Here is a 27,595-nt window from a genome sequence, read left to right as displayed (position 1 = left end):
ACGCCACCGCGGGGCTCCACCCTCCCCCTCGGACCTTCAGCCGCCCCCATTCCCACGGCTAGCCGAGCGTCCAGCGCCGTGTCCCCTTCATCTTCAGGCACCTCCAGCCCGGATGCCTGTGGGACGCTGGACAAGCCAGAGGGAATTCCAGGAGGGGGTCTTTGCAGAGGCTTTGAAACTTTGTCTTCCTTCTTTTTTTAAAAAAAAAAAACAACATGCATGGTCAAAAGCCATGCAAAGACTGATGTTCTTTCATCATGTCTTTGCAACGTCTTGCTTAAGGGCTCGTTACATTTAGAACTTTGACATTTCTCCGCGGCCGATGTGCGATTTTCAGCTAACAGAAAGGAAGAGAGACAGTAAATCGTACCCCGGGGGTGTAAAGGTGGTGGGGCTCATTCAGGGGCACCCAGATTTGGAGGTACGCGAGACTCTGGGACTTGGTTGCTCATTAAAACATTATTGGCTGGAAACATAAAGGCAGGTTCCCACAGAGAGAATAAAGCCAGTGCAGGCACTGCAGAGGGCTGTGGTGACAAGACCGGGCTCACAGAGGCAAGCTGTTGCTTTCTCCCTGTGTCTTCCAGCTCCGTACGTCATACAGACTACATGAGCGTACATGTTTTGTAGATGTGAGAGGGAAGACTGAAAGCAGGCATGGCTTATTTTACAGAGCAATCGTGTTACATGTCAGAAGCAAGGGAAAAGGGTAGCTGTGAGTTCCGAGAGAGCTAGGGTCAGAAAGAAAGAAACTGTGAATCAGAAAATTACAAAGCTTTGAAAATTTACAATTCGAAGGGGGGCGGGGGGATGCTGGAATCAAACGGACCTTTCAGTGAGGGATGTTGCAAGTCTCTCAGCTGTGGAGACGCGGTTTTTGAAAGGGACAAGTGAGCATTTCCAACCTTTGCCACATTGGTAGCAAAGGGGTCTTATCTACATGCTCTATTGCCCTGCTTGTCCCACATGCTCTCCAAGGTGAGCCAGTGACTGGGAGCGTTATCTAGGAAGGTGCTTACGTGTTCACATATCAGGAGCTCTCTGTGTCGCGCCGGTGGCACAGCTGATGTGCTGTCCTTGTGAAGTTTGGCCTTTACCAGAAGTCAAAAGTCATGACGTGCCAATGGAGAAACGAACCTGAAACCAGGCGTACAGCGAGGTAGGAGCTAGGAGAGTGGGAAGGTGGCAATGGGTCCAGACTGAACCAAAGCCCAATGTGCCTTCTTCCCCATTTTGAGTAATAGGTCATGTAGGCGTGAAAGCCAGATGTCCAGGTAGCCTGAGACTGTATTGGAACAGGACAGTATTGACCAACTTCAACAGGTTCCAATATCGTCTCACGTTATGTGCTCTATCCAAAAAGAAAGAAAGACCTGGAGGAAGATGCTGAGATGTTTGCTCCTAGTCTGGGATTACTCCTTTCAGTCAGTATTTCAGCACCAAAAAATACAGCTTTGCATGGTCTAATGAAAGACTTTTTCATGCAATTTAAATGCATGAAAAGGCATTATTGATTCTTTAGTCAAAACGTGGGTGAACGTAACTCCTGATGGCATATACTCTAGTTTGAGGGCAAAATAATGAGGAGAGTGGTGCCAGATGTGTGCAACATTTAATCAGACACTGGACGAGCCATCCTCTGTTACTCTCCACGGAGCAAGGGTGCACTTCTGTCACGTGCCAAACATGTCCCCACCCTCCCGGGGTGATGTGAGGGGGATAAGATCATGAAAAGACTTTCATAACTAATCTCTCAAGATCACGTCAGGCTGGCTCCTGTAGGACAGAGATAAGCAGAAACTTTCATTTACCGAGAGCCCTCTTGCAGTGACAAAAAGAAGCCATTCTGATAGTGGTTCAGCTATTTTCCAGTTTTTCGTTCTAAGTTTATTTTCTCCTTCCTTCGGAGGTGTTAGCGGGACGAATAGGGAGCACTCCCCCTGCTGTCTGTGTGGGTCCTCTTGATGTGTGGTGCATGGTGAGCGAACTAGCGCACTCTGGCTGCCATCACATCATCTAGGCGGGGCTACACGTGGTGGTGGAAGGGAGTCCCAATTGGCAGTAAAGCACCTGGAGTTTCCAGAAAAGCACTACTAAAGAATTATGTTCTCCAATTGTAAATAATGTTGTTAATGCCCAGCCCCTTTCCCAGTGTGAGCCCATTCTCTGGGGTCCACTAGCAGGTGCAAGGGGGGTGACAGAAGCTGAGGTTGTGCAGGATCAGACTAGACCATTTCCAAAAGACTGTCCCGCATCGAACACATTCAAAGCGTCTCCCAGTTGGTCATCCAGTGAGAAAGTCTTTCTGTTCCTCGACGACTGCCAGTAGACCAAAACAAGGGATCTGAGTGAGGTCACAAGTGACAGAGAGCCGCTTCAAATGGCAAAGCTGGTCGGAGGAGGTTAGTAATCCCAGCATGTAGTGATGGATCACTAGTGCATCAGCCTCCATGTTTTTTTGTGTTTTGTTCTCTAGTGTTTTGGCACAACCAACAGTGCAAGATTAGAAATTAAGCATCAGGGTGTACAAACAATCCCCAAGGTCAGTATAGATTTTTGAAAAATTATTCTAATACCCACTGCACTGTATTTACACATCTCCTTAGTTAGGCAACAGGGCTCACCGGTATGAACTCAGTGGTATTACTCAACAGCGTGTGTAAACATTTGGCTATTGCCACAGCCTCAGGAAATGTGAAGGTCCTGGAGGATGACAGTCAATAGGTGCTTGGTAGAAGCACGTCTGTATCTGCCATGGGGGGGGACATTTGGGGTAATATCAGCCATTGTGGTCTTCTATGGCAGATGGGGAGCACACGTCTCATTTAGGCACGTTCCATTTCAGCACCGCCTTACAGCAGTAAGGAGACCTCATTATCACATGCCGAAAGCCTGTTTAAAAGAGATGTTTTACCTCTTTCACAGTTTTCTTGATCTGTTCTGCCGGAAATCCTTTTGATCTGAAGACATAAAGCAACCTTTTAAAAGCAGGTGATGGTTTTTAAAATGTTGCTCTTGAAAGCAAAACAGGGCAACTGACTATGGGAGAGCCATCTGTAAACTTGAATGATTTCTCCAGGGCACCTCATGCTGCATAAAAGCAAAAAGTCGATATTTTGCTGCTGGAATGAGAAAAAGCGAAAATTTTCCAAGCCGTGTGGTGTTGTGCAGTGAATTCTCCTGTGCATCTGCAGCAACAGGGTTTTCAGAAACAAAACAGGTACATTGCAAAAGTCCTACATTGAAGTGAGGGACTAGTGATGTGCGGGATGTTTGTGATTCAACATAATAAAGACAGACTTAGGGAAATGTCTGCACCTAAAGAAGCATGAAGCCATTGCCTCATATAAACAGATTTCAACAAACAATTTTATTTAACTTCCAAAAGATAAGTGACGTGGAAAATTGGGTTTTAACCCCAGGACAACGTCAGTGGATAGAATAACACACCAATGCCCTCTTTGATGTGTATAAATCTTGGTGACGGAGTAACAAAGGGGAATGTTGTGTATGTGTGTTAGCAGACTGTGAAGTTACCAAGAATCAAAGCTTTAGAGACTGAAAAGCTCCAACAGCACTTCCTACTGGAGTGCCTCTTTAAAAAAATAGCAAGCACTTCCTGTTAACTTGCACCTTTTTGCATGTTATGTGTTTTTTTCTGTGTGTTTTGGTTTGTTTTTTAAGCACTTCCTGACCTAGGTGTAGACAAGCAAGAGAGGCAGTCCATTGCGGTTTTGTCTGTCGGAGGTCTTTCAGTCTCCATTTCAGAGCCAGGCTGACCTTTGCCAAAAAAAAAAACTGTTTGCCCTGCTGGCAATCTGAATCTGCTAGTTTAGGTCTCATGGTAAGAAGGAACCCATAATAAATTATTATCCCCCATCTGGCCAGCTCACAAGCTTACAAAGACAGGCAGGAAATTAAGAATTGAAGGGTCAAGTGTTCTTTCCTCACAATGTATCCACCCAGTCTAAGACAGTGAAACTTGTTACTGACGTAGAGAGGACACATTTCCATTCCTTTCAGCACAGTGCTGAATCAACAATTTTTGCCCATTGCTGTTCTTTTTCACCTACTGCCTATTACTCTCTCACACAGCTTGCTAGAAATTCATGAATATTTTTTTAGCAGCCAGGGTTTTCAAGGACAAGCCAATAATGAATGCAAGCGCACTTTATTTATCAGTATTGTTTTTGTCAATAAAGAGAAACAGCCGCCTCGAGTCGTGCCATACCACAACCAGGTACAGCTGATTAAAAATTGTTAGTAGTGTTCATCAATCTGCTAACAAATATTTCTATGCTGGAAAGAACTGTTTAGAATTTGCATCTTACTGGAATAGGAGTATGCAGGGGGCTTTAACTGCGCAGAAGGACCAAACTTCTGGACCTCCACCACAAAGTGTAGCGTGGAGACCTCAACTTCGGAGCAGTTCTCACCTCTGCTGTTGTAAAGTTCTCTTTGTGCAGCAGAAAACGTTCCTAACAAAGAAGGCAGGCAGTACTGGTTTAGCCAGACTTGGACATGAATTAATTCATGCTAAAGTACAAACTGGATGTTTTCCAATTGAAGTACAATGAAAAAATCTGCCAACCGTGCTTCTTAAGGGGCTGTCTCAGAGCAAGAGCAATAAATACAAAAAAATGTGCAGGAGATTTTTGCAATACTCGTTGTGGGAACCTGAATTGTTTGTAGATTTACGATTCAGTTTGCCCTCTGTGTAAACTGTGGGCAAACTTCCAGTCCAACACATCTACCAATCCACAGTGGGTGGTTTGTCCACAGGGGACATAGGACTTTTTCAGATATGCTTTACAATTGCAGTATTTTACTGTGTTTTTGTGTTAGTATGAGGGGGGGACATTTTTATTTACTGAAAAATTTAAGAATGCCACTAGCCTTTTGTATAAGTATGTATTTTTGTGTATTCTCACGAGGTTTCAGTAATTTGTGGCTATTTTCTTCTTTAAAACAAGAGATCTAATAATTTGATGGAAGACCATATTCTCGTATTTTTATGAAGAATTTGCAACCCTTGGTTCTTTCTGACCTGCTTTGAATTTTATAACTGCAAAAGACTTATGTACTGTACATCATAATTATATTGTAAAATTTTATTTTTAACAAATAAATATTTTTGACTGTAATGCATTTTTTCTCTTTTATAAGGGAAAAATAAATCTGGATTTTCCCACAGTAAAGATTTAGAGACACAAAGACAAATGACGAAAAACAGAAGTGTGTTTACAGCAGCCCATGCACAAGAACGATTTGTAATGCGTCTAACAGGATGGGCAACATAGTATTTAATCCATGTATTCAGACATGTATTTCTTCAAGAACATAATGAATTCAAGATGTTTAGCTCAGCTCTTAGGCTTCTGAATTTCCTAGACGGTGGTGTGGTATAGCTTTGCCTTTTCCTTGACATGCCTCAGGTTCTGAAAGCGTATGTGACCAATATCAGAGTCAGCAAAAGTATTCGTTGGTTGCAGCAGTGACACTGGGAAAACCCCTGACCCTCCCCTGAACTCTAGGGGTCAATCTATATGGTTATCACCATGGGTCAAACACTGGGCTCTCTTTATTGATTAAACAGTGAAAGTACTTAGTCATGCAGGCATGGGTGACGGTGCACTTACTCCACGTACAGTAAGCACGTACTTTCATTACAGCAATGTAGCACACGTCTCTATCCCCTCTCACGCTGTTCATACAGACGGATAATCCACCATGACCTCCTGCTCTAATGAGCTGGCAGTAAGCCAGGCCCAGCAGGAGAACGTCAAACAGCAGCCGGGCAGCTTCAACACCGCTCTTAAAGACGAACACTTCTGTGCCACACTGCACTTTACTTGCCAGGATCATCCTTTGCACAAAAACAAACGTTTGCTATGGTTTTGGTGTTCCAATAAATAAAGACTTCTTTCACATGGCATAAGGTGTTGGGAGTCTTGGCTGAAAGCTGTACCAGTGTCCAGTTACAAATCCAGCAGTTGTGTGTTCCCCACACCTCTAAATAGGCCTCCTGACTCGAAGTGAGAATTAAACAAAAACAATGTGGCATCGGTAGCTTAACAACAGCATGAACACATTGCTGAATAGAAACTCAACCCTGCACCTTTAAAAGCCCATCTGCCCATTATCACAAACCCACTTACTTCTGACAAGGGTCACGGCAACCCAAATGCCTGCTGCAGAGGTTCCAGGTGCGAGGCAGGCCTCTACCCTGGATGGGATGCCACTCCGCTGCAGGGAGTGTACAAACTCTCACTCACACACACCCAGACACAAACTCAAACGCACTCACACGCTCACTCACAAGGAGAGCCTAGAGACATAGATTCTCGTAGGCCGGCCTGTTTTTGGAGAGTGTCTTATCGCTGTGCCCACTGTGGGCACACACTGTGCAGACTCCACACGGAGGGCACCCCAGTCTGGAGCTGAACAAGGGCCCCAGGATTTCATTCAGAAAATAAAAGAGATCAGGTGGTCTGGGCAGACTTGTAAGGCCATGCCCAGCACATGAGCAACTGAGAACGATATCTTGGAAAGGGGACTGTGTCTTTGGTAAATTTACTAAACTTACTTAAAGCAGAGCGGTTGAGTTTACTTTCTCCAGATTGAACGCTTTGGTTATTTCTTGCTATCTAGTGAAGTCAGATATGATACGATAAGAAGGCATAGCTGACCCCATTCCATCTATCCATTTTCTAACCACTTTATCCAGTACAGGGTCGCGGCGGAGCTGGAGCCCATCCCAGCAAGCAACAGGCGCAAGGCAGGGTACACCTTGGATGGGATGCCAGTCCATCACAGGGCAGATACACACAGACACACACTCACACCAGGGCCAGCTCTCCCAGAAGCCAATTAATCTGTCTTTGGTCTATGGGAGAAAACTTTGATTACCCAGAGGAAACCCATGCGAACGCAGAGAGAGCATGTTTTTGGAGACATCACCCCAGAAACTGAACCTGGGTCCCCACCCCTTACAATACACACCGCTGTGCAACCATGTCACCCAACACCACATTCATGTAGCCAAAATGTTTTTCAAACGTTGGCTTTTAAACTTGGTAAACGTGGTAAATATAGTAAGTCATTAAAAACTGCTGCCATTTTCAATAATACTTTTGCTTTAGCATTGTACTGTATGAATTCTGCATCCACAAGATGTTGAAAATACAGTCTACCCTGTTGCCTTTTGCTACCTTGCCAGCTGTTAGACCAAAACAGTCAGGCAGGGCTATTCTCTTCATGAAACAAAATCGATAGTGTCTGAAAGACAAAGGGCATGTTTACTTGAACAAATAGTTTAAGTGCTCTTTATGGACTGTCTGTGTTTGGTGAGCAAACAGCATCTACTGTCTAATTCAACTGTTAATGCAAATGCCTTGATCTGTGGCAAAAGGGAATAAGGGGCACCTAATCCAGCATAAAACTGAACGGTTGAATGAGGGAAAAACTGGATTCTGGTGATGAACGAGGTTATTACAATTATTAATTAGAAGAACAGGCACATGCTTTTCGATTTGTCATTAAAAAAATTACACGTTAAGGCAATCTTCTTAAATGTTTTACAAAGGGAAAGGAGTTTTATGTTTATGAGGAAAAACAAATTAGGTTAATATAATTTATGAATTACCTGTTTTTTACGTTTCCAAATCCTGTTTATATGTGGACGTCTTAAAACGTTAAGGTTGGCGTTATTCCGCTATTCGCCCCTGTTAATACATTAGAGCAAGGATTTGGACAACATTCAGTTATCAAATGTGTATTTTTTTTAACCAAAACTGTTCGGTTGTAGTTCTGCTACTCTGGGAAACAAAACTTACCACCGACAGAAAAACGACTGTCATTTAGTTTTAAAGACATTCAGGGAGAAGAGAGTACGGGGCAGGAAACAGGCGGACGTTTTCTTTGACGAAGTAAAAACGAGGGGTCTGAGGTTAAGTGTAGGTCCTGTGAAACTTTTCAGGGACTCCCCAAAACCGAAAGAAAACTGTTAACCCCCAACCCAGCAGCGTGCAGAATCGACACTTCCTCAAAACCGATCGTGCTTTGTTGTGGTCCATTTCTGTTTTTCAGTATTAGTTTAAATCATATCAAATATCAGTATTATTATCAACGCTATACTGTAATTGTTTAATAGTATTTTATTATCCCTAACGGAGAGTGACAAGATACTTAGACAATGTCAGGAAAAGAGTTTTTAATGAATTAGTCTTATGACATAGAAAAGCTCAACACGCCAGAACTAAATGTCTGCATCCCATAATATTTTGGTTTTCTTGAACGAATGGCGCAGGTTTTATTGAGACTGGTATTGCCTGGTTTTTGGCAAAAAAAAAAATATTGCCTGGTTGTGAGCGTCGTGTCTTCTTTTACGCATGTTTTCTTTTAAAAAAAGATTTACTGAATATTGTCTTTTTTGCCTCGTGTTTTGAAAAAGGAATGAACCGCGATTTTATTTTCCCACCTTGTTTACTTGTCGACCGGTTTATTTACTGCACTCAACCATTAATACGTGAAATTGTAATTATTTTTATATAAAAATAAAATATTGCTTTCCAACCAAAAAATTCAACGCTTTAACATTAAACAGCGAAACGGGACACTACGTTGAGAGCTACAATTCCAATATTTAAGGTCGTATAAAACAGGAAAAATACCGAGGTTTGCTTCATTCGTTTTAAACAGGATTACACTATCAAATTGCAAAAATGGAACAGAATACGAAATGCAAAATAACTCTCTGAATCAAGACAGTTGTAAAACAATGACACGTTTTACCACTATTTTTATAAGCAGAGTTTTCAAACAAAAGTCCTTAAAACTTCTAGGACTTTCACTCAGCGCAAACTTATGCAATATTTTCTAACTACCGTAAGTAAAAGGCTGGTACAAGCCTTGATGGATTTTTTTCGTGTTTTTGAGCTGCCAGTGTTTTAAAAACCGATTTGTGCATATGTAGTTTATACTGATGGCTAAGAAAATATTTTTTTTTGCCAAACCCCAATTAATTAGTATTCTTTGAATAAAGTGCATGCTTTTTGCTGCATGCTTTAGAAAAGAGAAGAGATTAAAACATTTAAAAGACAAAACAAAACAGCTAAAAAGATTAGCCAAATGTTACAATGTTGTTAAAACATCCCATTTAGAGTTCATTACGGTGTACCACATATTCCCAAAGGGTGGTTTATTTTTACAAGGACTCGTTTATTTATAAAGGTTTTTCCTTACACCGTTCTTTCAAACAGGATCATTCATCTAATCATTTAAAAAGGGTTGCACTCATTGATTCGTTTAACAGTTATATAAACCTTTTTTAAAAAAAATTTACTCGGGGGTATTTTATTATCTGCTGTTATCGTCTGTTTTTTCATGTTATATTTTACATTTGTTCAAGCATTTGTGCTTGACAATTCATTGACCCCCCGCCCTCGCACCCCCCAGTTTAGTACTTTTCTAGACCTCGGGCGCTGGCCTGTCCTCTGTGTTTGTCCATGTGAGTCATGGTGTTCCAGACAGCAGCAGTCTGCTGATTTAGGTAATGCTGCCTGGCATAAGCTCGTGGCAGGTGGCACAAGAAGCTGCCCTGATATTTCTCGATAAGGATGATCTCAAATTCATGAAGGGATGTAAGACTCCGGTTTGACGAAGGACTGCAGTCTTTATAGCTGGGCGCCACTCCTGTCCCACCCTCCAGACACTCACGAGCACAGCCTCGACATTAAAGCACCTGCTAGAATTGTTACCCCTGGCTAAACAAGGAAAGCCACCTGAAAGACTAGGATTTAACCTGAGTAGTATTTAACTAGGCTTGAAGGAAACACAACATTTTGGCTGTGGAGCCTTCTTTGGGAGTGACACCCGAAGAAGGGTCCATAGCCGAAGCGTTGTGTTTCCTTTCTTCTCTTTTCAGTATGGAATAAACCTTTACTTGTTCCTTTGCAGCCTAGCATGCTGATGCAGCTCCCTACTTGAACTACTTTAACTAGGCCTGCCTCACTTGGGTAGTGTTGAACTAGGCCTGCCATAATCGAGTAGTATTTAACTAGGCCTGCCTCACTTGGGTAGTGTTGAACTAGGCGTGCCATAATTGAGTAGTATTTAACTAGGCCTGCCTCACTTGGGTAGTGTTGAACTAGGCGTGCCATAATTGAGTAGTATTTAACTAGGCCTGCCTCACTTGGGTAGTGTTGAACTAGGCCTGCCATAATTGAGTAGTATTTAACTAGGCCTGCCCCACTTGGGTAGTGTTGAACTAGGCGTGCCTCAGTCGGGCAGTATTTAACTAGGTATTTAAATAAGTATTTAACTTCTCTTTCAAACTACTCTTCCGTTTCTAGACATAACCCTATCCATTAACCATCCGCAACCCTCTGCTTCTGTCTATTACAAACCCGGAGATTCGCACAGCTATCTGCTGTACAGCTCATTTCACTCCACGCATACTAAAATGATCTCCCTTTTTTTACAGTTCCTCAGGCTCTGGCGACTTTGCAGTGACAACATGGATTCATAAAATCCCAGAGCCCTCAAAATGCTCTCTTTTTTCATCAACAGAGGATCCCCCACCTACGTTATTGGCAGGGCCCTCTCCCGAGCCAAAAACAGCCCTCAGATCAACAACTCAAGTAGGAACTCCTGGCCTCACAACCACATTCCATTGGTTCTTCCTTACCACTCTTACACCCTTTCTATCCCCAGAACCTACTAATAACAACAACAACAACAACAACAACGGGGCATTAGGACCCACAAAGACCACAGGGTGAGCACCCTCTGCTGGCCCCAACAGCAACCTTAGGTTTTCCCAGAAGGTCACTGTGTAAAGAAGTATCTTCCATATCCACAGCCTGAAAGTAAGTGCTCTTAATTTCCACTTTGAGGCTTTCATTCACTGATGAGCATGATATCCTCCATTGGGTTCACTCTGTTTGTACATTTTGGGATTCTGAATACAGCACTTGTTTCCAGTCCCATATCTCTATTACTATTTTTGTGAGTTTTTCTTTACACATGCAATGTCATACTGTCTATGACTTTCCTGTGTTACCTGGATTTATTTTGGAACTGCTCATGTTAGACCTTAGAATGAGCAGTTCTTCATTTAGCATTTGGAATGTTGTGCTTTCATCGTTTAGCATCTACCATTGATGATGAACTGTTTCATGCTGTTTTTATAAGGATCTTAAGTTGCATATTCTATCACGATTATTATCTGTGTCACCAAGATACCTGATCACCACAGGATCACATCTGGAGAGGTCTGTCGCACACAGGCCCTGCCAGAGCACAGCTGTTTGTACAATTCTGCCCCTTGCACAGTGCGCTGAATTACATTGTGAAGTGCAACGTCACCTGTCCCTCGGTCTCGTTTTCTTATAAACTTATCTGATTCACAGAAAACTCTGTCACAGGGACATAGAGACAGCAAAATTATCGCCTTTTACCGCAACGCAAATACACCGCAGTGCTGAAAAAAAACTGTTTTTCCATTAATTCCCTTGGATTTCGGTTGAGTTCATAAGCTTGTGCCGAAGTGCTGTCTGGAATTTTATGTCTTTCTTTCCAAAACATAACCCCATAGAATCCCTTGTGACAGATAAGGGTTTGATTGTTTGTGTGTTTAACACCACACAGCTTGGGGAAATGTATATCAAGTTTTGGCTAGGAGCTTCTCAAAGTATCGATTGGTTTATTTAATGGTGGCCAACAGAGATTGACATTACCCCTGTGTCATGAATGATTTCCGGTCAGAAGCATGTTAAACAGAAGCAGTAATAATGCAATTGCTACATTCAACTTCCATGTTCAATATATAATTTTATACACAGGATTACAATGTGATTGCTGTAATATTTTGCTCTGTGTTAGAGCATTTGGGCAAAACCCTGAATTGTAGTTATTTTACAGTAACTGTTATTACTTATTATCAGCGGTGAGTCAGTGCTCTGAACGATGCGTTCACAGAAATTTTCTCTTGCAAGTAGTACATGTACTGCTCCTTTTTGTCTTTACTCTTAATTTCAGTCTCAACTAATAAACAATGAAGTTTAAGCACTTTTCAGAATTCTCTCATCCTTCATCCCTAAACCTGTGTCTAGTTGGTATATGGGCTATAGGCAGCTTTATAGGCAGCATGAACCTATATTAAAGAGACACAATGCATCCAAATTCCGTATGACAGAATCTGTGCCATGCATTGGTATAAAAACACTGATACTGATGGTACAGCAAAGCTGCCCTATTTCCATAAAAAGTACAGTATCTCTATGAGAGAATAGGAAAATGGACCATACGTCCCATAATAAGAAACTCTAAAACAACTTTTGCATTTTTAGAACTATCTGATATTGTGCACTTCCTTCGGAAAACAATAACCTGGCTGTTTGCAGACTCCTTACTCGAGACCACACCTCCCCTGTCTCTCCTAGTGCTACACTGGTTTGTGACTTTTTCAAGCACAATTAGGACTTACGCTGCTGATGGTAAAGTGATTGGATCCTTGTGAGTCCCAGTGACTCAGTGATATACTGACACACTGACCTAGAGACACACTGAGAGCTCAGCACCACTAAAACGGTAATCCTCCTAACTCCTTGCTAGCCAAGCACAGCCCCCAAATCCCCTTAGGGTTTAGGCACCAGTGAATGTTCCTGATGCACAATCACAACAATATGCATCACAGCTGTGGCAAACTTAAAAAACACCACTCTTTGCTCCTGGTTTTGATGTGTACAAATATTAAAAGAAATCAAAGGATTTCTTTGTGGTAGTGTACAGGGCTGGACATCAGGTAGGTGAAGGAAAGTCTCATTTTTTATGAAAGGGGTTAATGGGAAATCAGTTGTAGCTCTGTCCAAACTTAATGTTGTGCTCCGAAATAAAGATAGTATGTCTAATTACGATTATACCTCTTTACTTGCTCGTAATCCATTACAATCAAATAAAGACCCTGATTTTGCCATCTGTAAGCACAGTAAAACTTGCCCAGGTGTTTCTGTTCAGCTTTTCTGGGTTAAACTGTATTTAAAATGCCATGGCTGTGAGATCAGCAGGGTCGAGGTAATTAAGGTCATCATCGGTAGGGGCTCATTTACAAAATTGGATTTCACACTCTATCAAATGTATTTGCATTGATTATACTCCTGACTGCCGCCTGACCTAGGGCTGCTGAAGTGTAAGGACATTTCACCTTTCACCCTTAAGCTGAGGAAAAGCTGTTGAGTTCAGACACCAAAGATTGGTTGAATTGAGCTGTTTTCCTTTTGTCCCCAAATGTGCAAATTATTTCAAACAGAATTCGTAATTCATGAAAATAACATTTCTGAATTATAAACTATACAATGTCAGGACTTTGTATGCTTATAAAGCAACAGTTAAAGCTAGTAAATTAGTCTAATTACAACTCTGCATTTCTAATTAATCACATCAAATATACTTATTTGATGAAGACTATCTCTTTACTCTGTGTGGATGTTTTTTCATGGGGTTTGTTTCTGGCAACTTTTTTGCAATTAAGTGGGATCAGAGAAAAGGATGTGACCTAGATAAGAGAATAAGACCCCAGCCTGTAATTGGAAGTTCTTTAATGGACCCCTCTCAATGTGTGCATTAATAACATCCACATTATTGCTGAGGTGCAAAGGACAGAGGTTAGCAAACTGAGAAATAGGATCCATTTCAGAAGTCATGGAGGTATAAGTCAATGTCCGGCCAGTGTCGCTCGGTGTCTCTGCCCTGTGAACAGAGCTGCGCGTCTCTGTGTTGCCTGGAATGACTGACTGGGAGGAGTGCAGAAAGCACCTTTGTTTCGGTTGTTTTCTCTTCTCAGAAGCAGTGCCATAACATAACGGATAAGCAGTCTATGATTACAATCGCCCTGTACTGTGCGTCTTGTCAAGGCTTAATCCTAACCTTTGCGCCCCCACAAAACACATGTTAAACACACACAAACTCGTTCAGGCCAGACCTTCGCTTCCATTAACTGGCAAATCTCCTGGCTAATCTCATTAGGCCAGACCCAGTTTCCTTATATATCCCTCGGCATTACATCAAGGGGACATCAATTGCACCTTGCAGTGAACCTACCAATTAGGCATTTTTAATTGCGTTTCACACTATGACCCCCCAGGTTGAATACAATCTTGTGCCCTTCATCAGACTGTGATCGTCAGTCAGCCTGACCAGATTCCTAGTGGGTAAAGTGCCGTTCCAGCTGTGAGTGAGATCTGTCACTAGGTTATCAACACATGCTCCTTGTGTGTTCCTTGTCTAAAAGGACACTGGCATATGCCAGTGGCTCCAAACTGAGCAGGTAGCCAATGAGGGAGCAGTGTTCGGGCAGAGAAGCAACAGCGCTCGCGTTGTCTTCTCATGGCTGTGAATGCCTCTTTGCCCACAAACAACAATAATAAAGTTTCCAAATGAGTGCTTCAAAGGGACTCCCAGTGATATGGTTAATCAAACACAAATCAAAAGGGGCTACAAAAAAGTGTCTCCTGGGCCAGTTCGCGATTTTGTCATCCGTATCTTACAGATGGAGGACCTCTTGAAAGATTTGAAGTTGTGTCCTGGGATTTGTTGATTTGCTTCATGAAGTAGCACCTGTGTGCAGTGAAGAGCCTCCTACAGTCGGCACTAACTGGTTCTCATCTGTGTCTGCCTTCTGCCTTGCATGGCTGAGCATCAGCACAGCTGTGGTTGCTGAGCTCAGAGAAGTCTCTTCAGAGAAGAAGCTTGCCTGGTTTGGGGACTCTTGGATCCCGCTGGAGTGGGGATTTTCCTGTACTGGCTGTGTGTATAATATAATGCTTTTACTTTTTTCACTTTTCATTGAATTATTCTGTTTTTCCTCTCTGTGTGGGTACCACCATAAGGGCAGCTTGCTTTGTGTTTTTTATGGCTCTGAATTGCTTTTGCTTACCTGTGTCTTGTGCTGAACCTGTAAGCTGGGCTGCTCCAGAAGGCCCTGGGGTCTTCCAGTTGGCTTGGTCCTTAGTACCTGTGTGTGTGGTCAGTCTGATGGGCTGTAGTTTTGATGTGCTGTCTTCTGCCTGAAGCAAAAGAAAGGTTGCTGAAATGTCACATCCAGGACACAGTATTTGCGTTAACAGAACACTTTTTCTGTCCCTGTCCCATACTGAAACAAGGGGGTAGCCTGTGTTTCAATGTCCGTATTATATTTTCAAGAAATGTTTGCTACTTGGTCATCTCCCTAGAAAGAAACATTTTTAGAAGGATTCATTGCATGTATTTGCAGGAGCCCTATAGCATCTTACAGGTCATCAGCAGTCATCTCTGAGCATGCTCTGAACCATCTCAGTATAGTGACCCATGACCCTTTTTTGCACTTCCAAATTTTTTTTGGCCTTTAAAAGTCCTGTTTATGGCGTTGACTTAGATGTTGCCCCTTAAACATGAGTCGTGTCTCACCAGCTAGTTGTAACTGGGATTGCTCCAGTGGCAGAGGCAGGTATTAGCTGGCCAGGGCTGTCTTGGCTCAAGGCAACTCCTGTAAGCAAATCGCGGGTTGGTTGTGATGTTGGGGGGGGGCACTGTGAAGCTCACAGCACACCCAAACCTGAATGGCTCTACAGGTGGGCATATCAGAGCAGCTGTCTGCACTTCCTTATTCTACTTGTACAGTATAGCCATAAAGCTAAGAATGAACAAATCACAGCTTCCAAAATTGGGGTGAACAGTAAAAAAACATTCCACTATTCCACTTTAATGTAGACAATGTCTACTGATGAGGCATATTAAAAGATTCAAAAATGAAAAAAATGTCATTTAAAAAAAGTTTTAATCAATATAAAAAAATCATTAATGAGGGTACAAAACTTGCATGTGTGGCGCTACAGTCCTAGAAACGTTCAACCCAAAGCTAAAACGATATTCCCCATTGCAGATTTATTAGAAGTGTCAGAAGGTAGTTTTAACTCAGAGCACTCACCAGCAGGTGGCGCATTTCTTAAGTACGGAAAAGGTTTGCCATTTCTTAAAATTATTCAGATGGATTTCTTTGTATTTTCCCACCGTATTTATAGCTGTAGTTTTTGTTTTATTATATCTTTTGCACATGAATGAATGAACAATGAAAGCCATCATATTTTACCATCATCATTTATGGGTTTACTCCCACCTGTTTTATCTTTGGCAGTTGAAAATACACACCATTAAGGATCCCTGATTATAACAGTGGGGTTCTGGAAAGCCACAATCCCATGCTTATACAGGTTCCTCAAAATATTGACTATATTTCAGGCACTGATGGAGTCAACTCAGAGAACCTGACTTGATCAAGGGTGTAGAGTTACCCAAGGAAGACTTGGAGTACAGTGCAAGGGGGTACAGTGACCAAGGAAGACTTGGGCAAATACAGTGACCAAGAAGGATTCAGGGGACTGTTCAAGGGGGAACAGTGACCAAGGGAGATTCAGGGGACTGTTCAAGGGGGAACAGTGACCAAGGGAGATTCAGGGGACTGTTCAAGGGGGAACAGTGACCAAGAAGGATTCAGGGGACTGTTCAAGGGAGATACAGTGACCAAGAAGGATTCAGAGGACTGTTCAAGGGGGATACAGTGGCCAAGGAATACTTGAGGTAAAGTTCAAGAGGGTAGAGTGACCAAGGGAGACTCAGGTGACTGTTCAGGGGGGTACAATGACCAAGAGTGTTTCAGGAGACTGTTCATGGGGGTATAGTGTCCACAGGAGTTTCAGGGGACTATTCAAGGGTGTAGAGTGTCTGAAGGGAGACCAGGACTAAGACTGAGAGTCTGGAAACAGGTCCCTAGTCACATGCTTGAAGCTGACTCCTATAAGTCAGGGGTTCCCAGTCATGGTTCTGGCAACCCACACACTGGGTAGTTTTTGTTTCACTAGAGCACACAATTGGGTGTTTCAATGGCTGGTGTGACACGTCTAGTGTGACTGCGTAGTCAGTAGTTGCTTGTCATCTCTCGCTTTCAGCTTTCACCGCTGGCTAGCAGCAATGCGAGAAGGAAAGCCGAGTGTGTAAGTCTTTCCCTGCCAGTACATAGCCTCTCCACTAGCAAGCCCTACTGTATTTAGTGCCTTCTAGTGGCAGCACCTGGAAACTGAGCACTTTGCAGCCTCAGGATCAACTACAAGGGACTCAGAGGAGGTTTGGCTCCTAGACATGCGGCATGCAGGCCCACCGATGTGTGGTCAAGCCCTGGTGTCCACGAACCGATCCCCCAGCTACAGGTGAGATAGCACCCCTGCCTTGAAGGCTAAGGGAATAAACCCCTACGTAAAATCTAGAGTGGGGCCCCAAAGGCAGTCGGCTGGCATATTTGTCACCCTCCGGCAGCTCCTGCATCCTAGTTCATCTCTAGCCGTCTTGACATCGTCTTGCCACTGGATCCAGATGGGCCGGGATGAGAGAGCGAGGCAGACTTTGCGCAACTCTTCCTCACAATAATCAAAGTCAAGCGCAAGTCACGACTTCAACACATTGTCACACAGAAAGTCCTGTGGCGATGGGTGAGTGACGAAACAGCATGTGCGGATTACGCTCAAGCTGCAGCCACAAACCTACACACAGGCGGCTCAGGGTGTAGGGTAGTCTTTCATTGAACGGAAGCAGCACCGGAATTCGGCAGCCCCCTGAGTGACTGAGCAGCCTTATTAATGGTCACTCTGCTCACCTCCTTAGCCTGGGGAAGGGGCTAAAAAATAAAAGCCCTAAACATAGCCTGCTTCATCTTCACCCGACCATCTTACCGCGGCTGGAGGGAATCCCTTCATTACAGTCGAATTACAAAGATGAAGAAACAAAAGGTGACGGTGCTCACCCTCGGTACATGGAACGTCCTATCCCTCCGTGACAATGGAGTGGCTGATATACCAGAAAGAAGAACAGCACTGGTCTCTAGAGAACTTGCCCGCTACAATGTAGACATAGCAGCTCTAAGTGAAACACGCCTACCAGGTGAGGGACAAATATCAGAACGTAGCGGTAGATACACCTTCTTCTGGAGTGGATGCAGTAGCGAGGAACGTCGGGAGGCAGGTGTTGGCTTTGCAGTCAAATCCCACATTGTTCCAAAACTCGCTAATCTTCCAAAGGGCATCAGTGACCGACTGATGACACTTCAACTCCCTCTGGGAAAAACAAGTGTTTAACAATTATCAGTGCCTACGACCCCCACTATGACCAACCCAGAAGCGGTGAAAGACAAGTTCTAAGAAGAATTGGACACTCTCATCACAGCGGTCCCGAAGTCTGAGAAACACATTCTCTTAGGTGACTTCAATGCGAGTGTGGGCACAGACCACCTGACCTGGAATGGAGCTATTGGTACTCAAGGAGTGGGAAGGTGCAACAGCAATTGTCCACCGTCTCGAGCAAGATCTTCTCCCCGAGAGTCAATGCGGCTTCCGCGCAGGGCGTGGTACAGTGGAAGTGATCTTTGCGGGCAGACACCTTCAGGAAAAGTGTCAAGAACAGAACAGGGATTTGTACACCATCTTCGTGGACCTGACTAAGGCTTTCGACACTGTCAGTAGGGATGGACTCTGGAAGATAATGGCCAAGTTCGGATGTCCTGACCAGTTCATCACCATTACACATCAGTTTCACGATGGTATGATGGCTCATGTGCTGGATAATAGTGAGATCTCAGAAGCCTTCCCTGTGATAAAAGGAGTAAAGCAGGGGTGTGTACTTGCCCCAACACTGTTCAGCATGATGTTCTCAGCCATGCTGTCTGACACTTTTCGCAACAATGAGGAAGGCATCCACATCAGATACAGGACAGATAGGAAGCTGTATAACCAATGCCGCCTGCAGGCAGTCACCAAGGTGAAGGAGACAGTCATCAGGGACTTTCTCTTTGCCGATGACTGCACACTCAATGCTGCCAGCAAGCAGGACATGCAAGCCAGCATGGACAGGTTCTCTGCAACATACGAAAATGTCAGTCTCACAATCAGTATAAAAAGGACAGAAGTGATGTACCAGCCAACCCCTATCAGAAACCCTGCATCACAGTGAAGGGATTGACACTCAACATCGTAGATAGTTTCACCTATCTGGGCAGTAATCTATCCAGGCATGTGAACATAGATGGAGAAATAAACTGCAGAACTGCTAAGGCCAGCAGTGTGTTTGGGAGGTTGCAAGCCAACGTCTTTGAGCATAGAGGTATTAGTCTCAACACAAAGCTGAAAGTCTATCAGGCTATAGTAATTTCAGCGTTGCTTTATGCATGCAAAATGTAGACCATCTACAGCAGACATGCCAGACAATTGAATCACTTCCACATGGTGGCGTGATAAGATCCCTGACACAGAGGTTCTCGCCTGCACAGATCTGCACAGCATTCACACCCTGCTGCAGAAGAATCAGGCCAGTTGGCCAGACATGTTCTACCCATGGACGACAAGCGTCTTCCCAAGAAGCTCTTGTACAGTAACCTGGCAGAGGGAAAGCACCCAGTTGGGAGACCCAAAATGCGCTTTAAGGACAGTCTAAAAAACTCCATGAAAAGCCTAGGAATCTCTGTCGACATTTGGGAAAGCCTTGCATCTGATCGCACAGCATGGCGTACTGTGAAGGGTTCATTGAAGTAAAAAGCTCAGCTTTAATGAAAACCAGAATGTGTGTGAGAGCCTAGGCTAGGTGAGTCATTAAAGAACTAACAACCAAATAAATAAGTGGGATGAAAGGTTTCAACTCATCTGAAGGTTTTTCAGGTTCTTAAATGTTAGTGTTCAGCTGACAAATTACAATTTGAATCAATCAATTTCTGAAGGCTTAAAACTAAAAGATGAGCTTGAAGCTCTAAAGGCTCTAAAGGACCAGAGCTGGCCTCCAGGCCAACTTACAGTGATCTGTATATGCCTACAAATGTGGCCATTAGCTGTATCTATTATGATCTAGCACTGTCAGGAAGGTTCAGTGTTATCAGGCATTATAAAGGTGAGGTCAGAAGAGGGTTGATGCCTCATATCCTATCCACATGGCTGTTCCAGGAGCATCACAAAGATACATGTAGGATCAGGGCCTGCAAAACCAATCAGAAGTCAAATGCTACTGTGCAAGAAGTTGTACAATTTCTTGTATTAGGAATTTGTCTTTTCACATACCCCAACTTGCTTTCCATGAGACACACAAACAGGGAGAGAAGCTTGGGGTCAGAGCACAGGGTCAGCCATTTATACAGCGCCCCTGGAGCAGTTAAGGGCCTTGCTCAGGGGCCCAACGGAGTAGGATTCCTCTGCCAGCCGAGGGATACAAACCAGCAACCTTCCAGCCACAGGCGCAGATCCTCAGCCACAGAGCCACTGCACCGCACCACCACTCTTTATTATTGAAGAGTCTTACTTCCCTGCAGGAGGGCGGTGTCTCAACAGGACCAGGAATGAGGCGCACTGCTTTGCACACAACTGAAAAGCAGCTAGTGACTTATACAGGGTGAGTCAGGGAGGAAGAAAACTGCACTGGTGAAATGCACGGGAGCCAATCCTTGCACAGAGAGCTGAAAGCTGAGAACATGTGAGTGAATTGCACTATTGGTGGAAATTGGTAAGGTATGCAACTCTGTTCACTAGAACAGCCTGGACGCTGGTTGCTGTTGCATTGGCTAGGCTGTTTCCTACAGCACAGGTACATCAGCGTAGGCAGAAAAACTACTGGGCTCAGAGGGTAGACACACAAAACCTGCAGGAGAAAGACAAATCTGTGGGACTCTGCCTCTCCTCCAGACAGTGAGTCTGTGTAGTGAAGGTGTCCAGAAATCTTACAAATCTTTTGCTATTGTTCTGTTAGGAAACGTGTTCAGCTCAGAGAGATCAGTGGCACAAAAGCCTGATATTTAAATGGCACAGAGCTACAATGTGACTCCTCGTGAATGAAGAAAAACTACGATCAGACTAGAAAATATTTGGAAAGGGAGCCAGACCTGCTCAGATCTGCTTTCTTGGGTTTCCCTGTGCTTTTCTTTTTTTGTCCTCCCTGTCAGCTCCAATATGCCCAGAGACATAAGAAGTGATTGTATCAGGAAGGTCAAAAAGGGAAAATCAAACAGCAGACTGGGCCAAACAGGACAGGGGCTACTAATTAGTCCCTGACCCAGGGAGGTTGACAGCTCAGGGAATTAATGTCACAGCCTTGTTGTTTTACCTAAACCCCTCGTCTCTTACCACAAGCCTTCCTGGGAGACCTAGTTCTTTAAGGTTATGGTGATGTTTAATCAGTCACTGTCGATGGAAACAGAGAGCTTTTCCCTTGGCAGCACTAAGCAGGCAGTAATTTGTGTGACAGGTTGAAAGCTAGGTTCGGGAAAGTTCGTCTGACTCTGATTGTAAGTCTTTTATGCAATGGCAAAAGCTGTTTTCCTCCTTTGTTTAAGCACTCTGCCTCTAAGTAGAACACAGCAGCTTCTGGCAAATGGAGCAAACGTTGTTTTCTACAAGGTCAGTCATCTGGTCATCACAGGAGTGTGTCTCAGTGTCATCTCTTTGGCCACGGTAGGAAGAGTGCTGGCTGGGATGCACCCAGGATCACATCAATCTAGAATGATTCCTTGTAAGAGAAAAAATTGTGAATTAAATAAAATGTCTTTCTGGTATAGAACAACTGAAATATAGGTTCCTGGTCATTTAGGAAAAGCAGAACTAATCTTCAATATCAAGGCATGAGTTGCATATTTTACAGTTGCTAGCAAGCAGAACAAACCCCCCAAATGTGCTGGGGATTCAGAGGGAGGTGTCTGCACATCTTCCTGGATGGTAATTCTGCTTAGCAACAAACTAGCCTGTTTAAGTCCATTATGAAGCAGTGCCATGTGCCCAGGCTTAGTTGTTGTGTTACAGAACAGATGCACCTTGTTCAGCAGTAATAGCTGCTGTATATGTTTTCATGTTTGCAGACTGAAAGCTCATGTTTTGGTTAACAGTAGGTGTGCACGTGTGCACGTGACTTATGTTTTAAGGATGATGCCCTTTACCCTTCTTAATCAATCACTTTTTCTATCAAAAACCAGCTATCTGGTTTTGTGCATTACTACTTTTTTAAACTTTTTTTAAAGCAGTTGTCTAGGTAGTCTCAGCACAGCACTCCATGGCCGGTATGAGTATTGTATTGGTTCACTGCCTGGTTTTGACTGCACCTGTGCTACACAAGAGTAGCAGTTCGGCTGTGTGATTTTTACCTGTTTGCAAGGACACCTGCAGCATGATCAGTGGTGGCTACAATCACCCATTCTCAATTACTGTTGATCCAGAGGACACCACCTGGGTGGTTTGAGGTTTCCACAGAGCCTATAGAGAACAGGAAACAGGAGAGAATATATATAACAGCAAGACATCAGTATTGTGCAAAACATTACCATAGCCCCATATTACTTAATATCTGAGACTGCCAATTTTAGTTTCAACCTTCCCATTGAAGTGTTTTTTCACATCAATAGAAAATACTGTGTGGGGCAGCTCACAATATGGGCACAGGTTCAAGGTGAGACCCCAAACACAAATACTTGCCCCACAGAAGGCTTTAACAGTATTTTATAGACTAGAATTTGTAGAATATAGCTTGTACCTGGCACAGCAATAGTAGTGTTTCACACCCTATGCAGCCAGAGGGCGCTCCTTCTCTGTCCTGTCCCTAGTTTCCTGTCCTTTGTTGTCCTTCCGGTCTCTCTCTCCCTGGGGCTATATATTTCCGGGTCACTCATTCACCTTCATTCAGCATTGACGTTCGGATGTCCCGAGACCCGCCTAGCACCAGGTCGCCACTCCGTCCGTGGCCTGAGGGCATAGGTTTCTATACGGCACTCCAGAACTCTTTGCACTGCTGAGCCCGGGCTAACCCCCCATTCCGCCGCTTCGCATAGGGTCTTTTTCCACTCTCCTGCCTCTCCACGGTTTATCCCTTCTGACATCCGTGACATACAGTAGTGTTTGTCGTCCTGTTTAAGGAAGCCTGTGGAAGTAGCGCAAGCGGGTGTGCGTTGCTACTAAAATCTTTCTACTTGCTACTTTCCTGTTGGTCTATAAGCAGCCTGCACTGTGTGTATATGACTGAGGCAAAATATCACAGTCCTAAAGCTAGTTTAGTGAAATGGTCAAGGTGTTTTTGCCTAGGGCTATAATGGAAAAAAATACAGACAGCCTGCACTATGGCAATAAAGCTGCTCTTCGACCCTGAGGCTGAGACTGTAGCATTTTAGGTGAGATACTTCAACTCGGAGGCTGGATTAACAATATTTCAGCCTGTGGCTGGGTTTAGGCTAACATAGTGGTCTCGCAAAGTATGTGCTCGGACGTCTTCTCCTCATCAGTCTATATATGTGGCCTGGAGCAGGGTGCACAGCTGATGTCTGTTTCTGTGATTGCCAGCATCTGCTCTCCTGTGATCTGTGCGATGCTATCAGATAAGCTTCTAAAAAAATCTAGGAGTCCTTTGGGAAAGAAACACCCCTCAAGTACCCAGCCCCTTGCGGCATCACAATTGTTTGTGCCTTATTCCATTTTGGCTTGAAGTCAGTCTAAGCTTCCAGTCACATACTGAATGAGGAGGCTGTCCCTGCTTGTACACCAGCCCTGGTCCAGGAGGGCCACAGTCCAGCAGGTCTTACACCTGCTCTGGTCCAGGAGGGCTACAGCCCAGCAGGTCTTACTCCAGGAATGACTCAGGAGGGCCACGGCCTCTGCAGGATCAAGGCTAGTGTAGAATTCTGCATTGTATAGAAAGGTTTAAACTACCTGATAACATTCCTAAGAGTATCACATTCACCTGAACAAGTTTTGTTTAAATAACATTGGATTTAAACATCGGTTTCTAAACCACATACCTGGCCAGATGACGTCATCCTTCATTCCCTTCATCCCCTTCATTCCCTTCCCTTTGCTGGTTTTTGCCAGGGGCTGTGATTACAAGAAGAGAGAATGAAAACAATTAGAGCAGCCAGAGGGCCCAGAACCTGCGAGAGCGAAGCAGCAGAAGATGAACTTGCACCTGCCTGATAAAATTAAAGGAAAAATCTCAAAAACTGTTTCAAACAGAAAGCTTTCACCTTTGTTAATTGGCTAACAAATGTCAGCAATTCTGTTCACTCTGACATCTTGTGAATTAAACTAATACTTTATCTTAACACTGAGAACATCATGTAATTAACAGATCTATTATGTGTGAAATCTACACATCAGCCATAAAAAAACACAAATCATGATTCTTGAACATGTATATTTCAACTTCATAAAGCTTAAAGCCTCTGAAGCACGATACTTAATTAGGAAAGATACATGATTTGATAATGTTTTTATTTTTGCGATTTGCACAATAAACTGAAAATCACTACAAGAGGCACGAAGATTCAGTGCAGAGACCTGAATTTAAGCGACTCTATTCTGCAGAACTTTTAAATTACACATTTAAAACTCCCAAAAATTTGGAGTCAAATTAAATGTCATATTAGTCATTTGCTCATGGCTGCACAGCAGAACTTGAATACTGTTGCAGTCAAAGGAGGCATTTGTGTGGATCTTCAAAACCTGAACACGCAATCCTGCACATGTGTAGCTCACATTTTGATGTAATCTATTATTCACCCGACTTAAAAAGTGATTACGGAGCTGCAGAAGAACAGCCCCTAGTCTTTCTGGTATTGCACTGCTCCCTGCTGGCTATCTGTGGTAATTCGTATCAGATTGCCAATATTCCTTTTCTGAGTCTGTGAACTTATTTCTTTTCTTCAAGACTGAAAGAGCAACAAACTATAAAATAGGAATTACAATAAGTATACTTTAAAATACAGTTTTTAAAAGAATGTTGTTAACTAATTATTGCCTAGATCACACACGTTTAACTGCAATTTTCAATGAAAAATCTGTGAGTGGGAAGGACTGCCATTTGAGGTTATTTTTTCACTTGAGTCTTTCCACATCTATCAGCTGTGCCCACAGCTGGTTGAAGTCAGGGAAGATCAGTCTCTGCTTAGCGCTTGGGGAAAATCACAAATCCATCAGCATAAACTATCCACAGTGGTTCATTTCAAGATGCCTGCTATGTACACTATGGGTACTGTATATCCCACCACACTCAGTAGATTGCATGTTACACACAGGGCAATTATAAAGTACTGTCCACTGTCAGAATTAGACTGGTACCTAATTAGAATCGACACCTGCTTTTCCTTTTTTACCAAACATGCCAGCTCAAAGCTGAGGCCCATGTATCAGTACTGCAGGTATGAAGGCCTACACATTCTCTGAAATATACACACTTGATACACCTGGCTCTAGTCGCCTTGTGAGCCCCACAGCATCTACTGCAGAGTTAGCACCGAGGAGAGAATGGGTGCAGCTCTCACTGACAGCCCTGCACTGTCACAGGTGCCCAGCCAGTCAGTACGAATTGCTCATGGGGGGAAACTATCCTTACTCAAACCCATGTCAACCCAGCAGAACTCAGCCATATCCAAGTCATGTTTTGGTGAATACTCAGTGGCAGTCAGTTACAAAGGCCACACTGGATTTCTGAATGAGCGACACGTGGGCTAGTCAATATGATCACCCTTTCCAGGTCTATGCAGTACAGTATATCCCACTGTGGCTACTGATACATCTGTGATGCATTCACTACTGTGGCTCCCTGGGGCCAGAGCCAGCCATCAGTGGTGTAACAGACACTCCTAAACCAGATGCATGTGGCTCAATGCCACCTCTGGACTTTGTCTACAGGTTGTCACGCACACAATCACATTCCAAGACAACTTTAAAAAGCCAATTGAATTAACTATTGGCGTCATCAAAGCACTTTGAAAGCTTTTCCCTCTCTCACACATACGGTTTACTCCCACAGAGATCATTAGAGACATCCTTATGTCTATGAGAGTTGATAGGAAACTGAAGAAACCCACATGGATGAGGTGAGAACATCCAAACTCCACACCTGAGGTTCCCCAGTCAACAATCAAATCAGGAACTAAGAGCTCTGAAGCTGCAGCACTAACTTCAATCCAAGCCTTAGTTTTGATGTGTTTCATAATATTTTCACAAAGTTGTTTGTGCAAAAAGAAAGCGGTCACAGAAACAGAGGGAAATGATCAAGCCAGTCTAAAGAATCTACTGTACTTTCTTAACATGTGTTTTTTTTACTTGGGAAGACAAAAAACAGTGCAGAATTTTCTTTGAATAAAACAGAACTAAATTAAACACAAAAAGTTTAGATTTTTTTTAAAGTGAGGATAACCTGGACAGGTTAGAATTCTGTGTTTTGTACAGTTGTTTGAATGATTACTGAATGATTCATATTGTAGTACTACTGTATTTATATTTGAATATTACAGAATAAAAGTGGGATAAAGTCCATACAAGAGCCCCATCAGTCCAGAGCTCTGGTTTCTGTGGGGTTAAGAGAGTGTGTGATGGGGTGGCAGCCCAGAACAGAGTTACCCCAACACCACTTTTTACCGCTGGGTGGACTGGTGCCACTGGGGTCAAGTGCCTTGAAAGAGGGTCTTGAACTCATAACCTGTCAGTCATCATATCATCAGTTCAGAGGTTTAACCACTAAAGTATGTCACCTCATTACAGACTAAGCTGCTAGAAATTTAACAGGAATTTATTAAAAACTTTCTTTCACTTTCTCTGTTATTGGTTTACCTACTGCTTTTTACTGTGCAACACCATTCATAGTTACTAACTCTAAATAAGTTAATTAATGAATTACAGCAAATTAAGTTAACATAAGTATTCAAAATTGATTTCTGATTCTCTATTTAGTTATGGTCAGTAGTCAAAAGAATATTAATATGCAGATTGATTGTAAAACATCAACACATTGAACAATTCAACTTTCCTAAACTAAATTCCAAAGTATACCTAGGGAATGACTGTACTTAGATCAACATGGTCTCTACCTGACTGCCTCAATATTACATCAATATCCACTCAAATTCCAACTTAAACACTGCAAAATCATCACTTTGCCCTTATCATTTACCAGATTTCATCATATTTAAAGACAAACCTTTTAAAACACATTGCCTGACTTCCAGTATTAAATTGGGATTTGTTTTTGTAAAGGAATGGGATAGTACAGAAGATACACATACAGGTGAGATACCTTAAAAGGATCAATTCAATCCTCTTAATTTCATCTGTAATAAATCACTTGCATTCAAATACAGTCCAGTGAAATTATGAACACAAAACACAGATAATTACAGTGAAAATTCTCATAAAATTATTGGTAGAATGATTTTATCCAATTATACCTATACATATAATAAACAGAGAAATGCAATCCGTGCAAAAGTTATATAGATTTTAAAAAAGTATGCAATCAAACAAAAATATTTGCAATTGGCAAGGAAGCAAAACCCACTACAACATAACAGGAATTGTGTCAAATACACAGATTGTTAGATCTACAATGCAGTTGCACAGGTGAAACAAGGGAAATAAGGTGGACACATATTGCTTGGATTAGTATTACCTGTTCAAGTCCTTGGCAGCTACGATTCCTTTGTTTCCACAGGGGACTGTTGTGCGGGCTTTGTGGAGATGGGTGCTGCGGAGATGTGTGCAGGTTTTTTGCATGGCCTGGTGGA

General features: G+C 43.1%; 1 long non-coding RNA gene across 3 annotated transcripts; it reads right to left on the bottom strand.

The window, feature by feature from the left end:
- Positions 1-102: 102 nt before the first annotated feature.
- On the bottom strand, positions 103-27,595 carry LOC107077019 (uncharacterized). Of its 3 annotated transcripts, XR_011186969.1 has the most exons (7): positions 27,481-27,595; positions 23,834-23,906; positions 22,193-22,301; positions 21,183-21,564; positions 17,965-18,937; positions 14,936-15,065; positions 103-191 (listed from the first exon to the last, which is right to left on the bottom strand). It is a non-coding gene; the product is annotated as an uncharacterized lncRNA (long non-coding RNA). The 3 variants fall into 3 exon arrangements; XR_011186872.1 differs by having other exon boundaries at positions 17,831-21,564; XR_011186918.1 differs by having other exon boundaries at positions 18,005-21,564.

The sequence above is a fragment of the Lepisosteus oculatus genome, chromosome 1, assembly GCF_040954835.1.
Source record: "Lepisosteus oculatus isolate fLepOcu1 chromosome 1, fLepOcu1.hap2, whole genome shotgun sequence".
Taxonomy (NCBI): Eukaryota; Metazoa; Chordata; class Actinopteri; order Semionotiformes; family Lepisosteidae; genus Lepisosteus; species Lepisosteus oculatus.
Note: the sequence above shows the minus strand (reverse complement) of the source record. Positions and strands in the feature narration are given on the sequence as shown.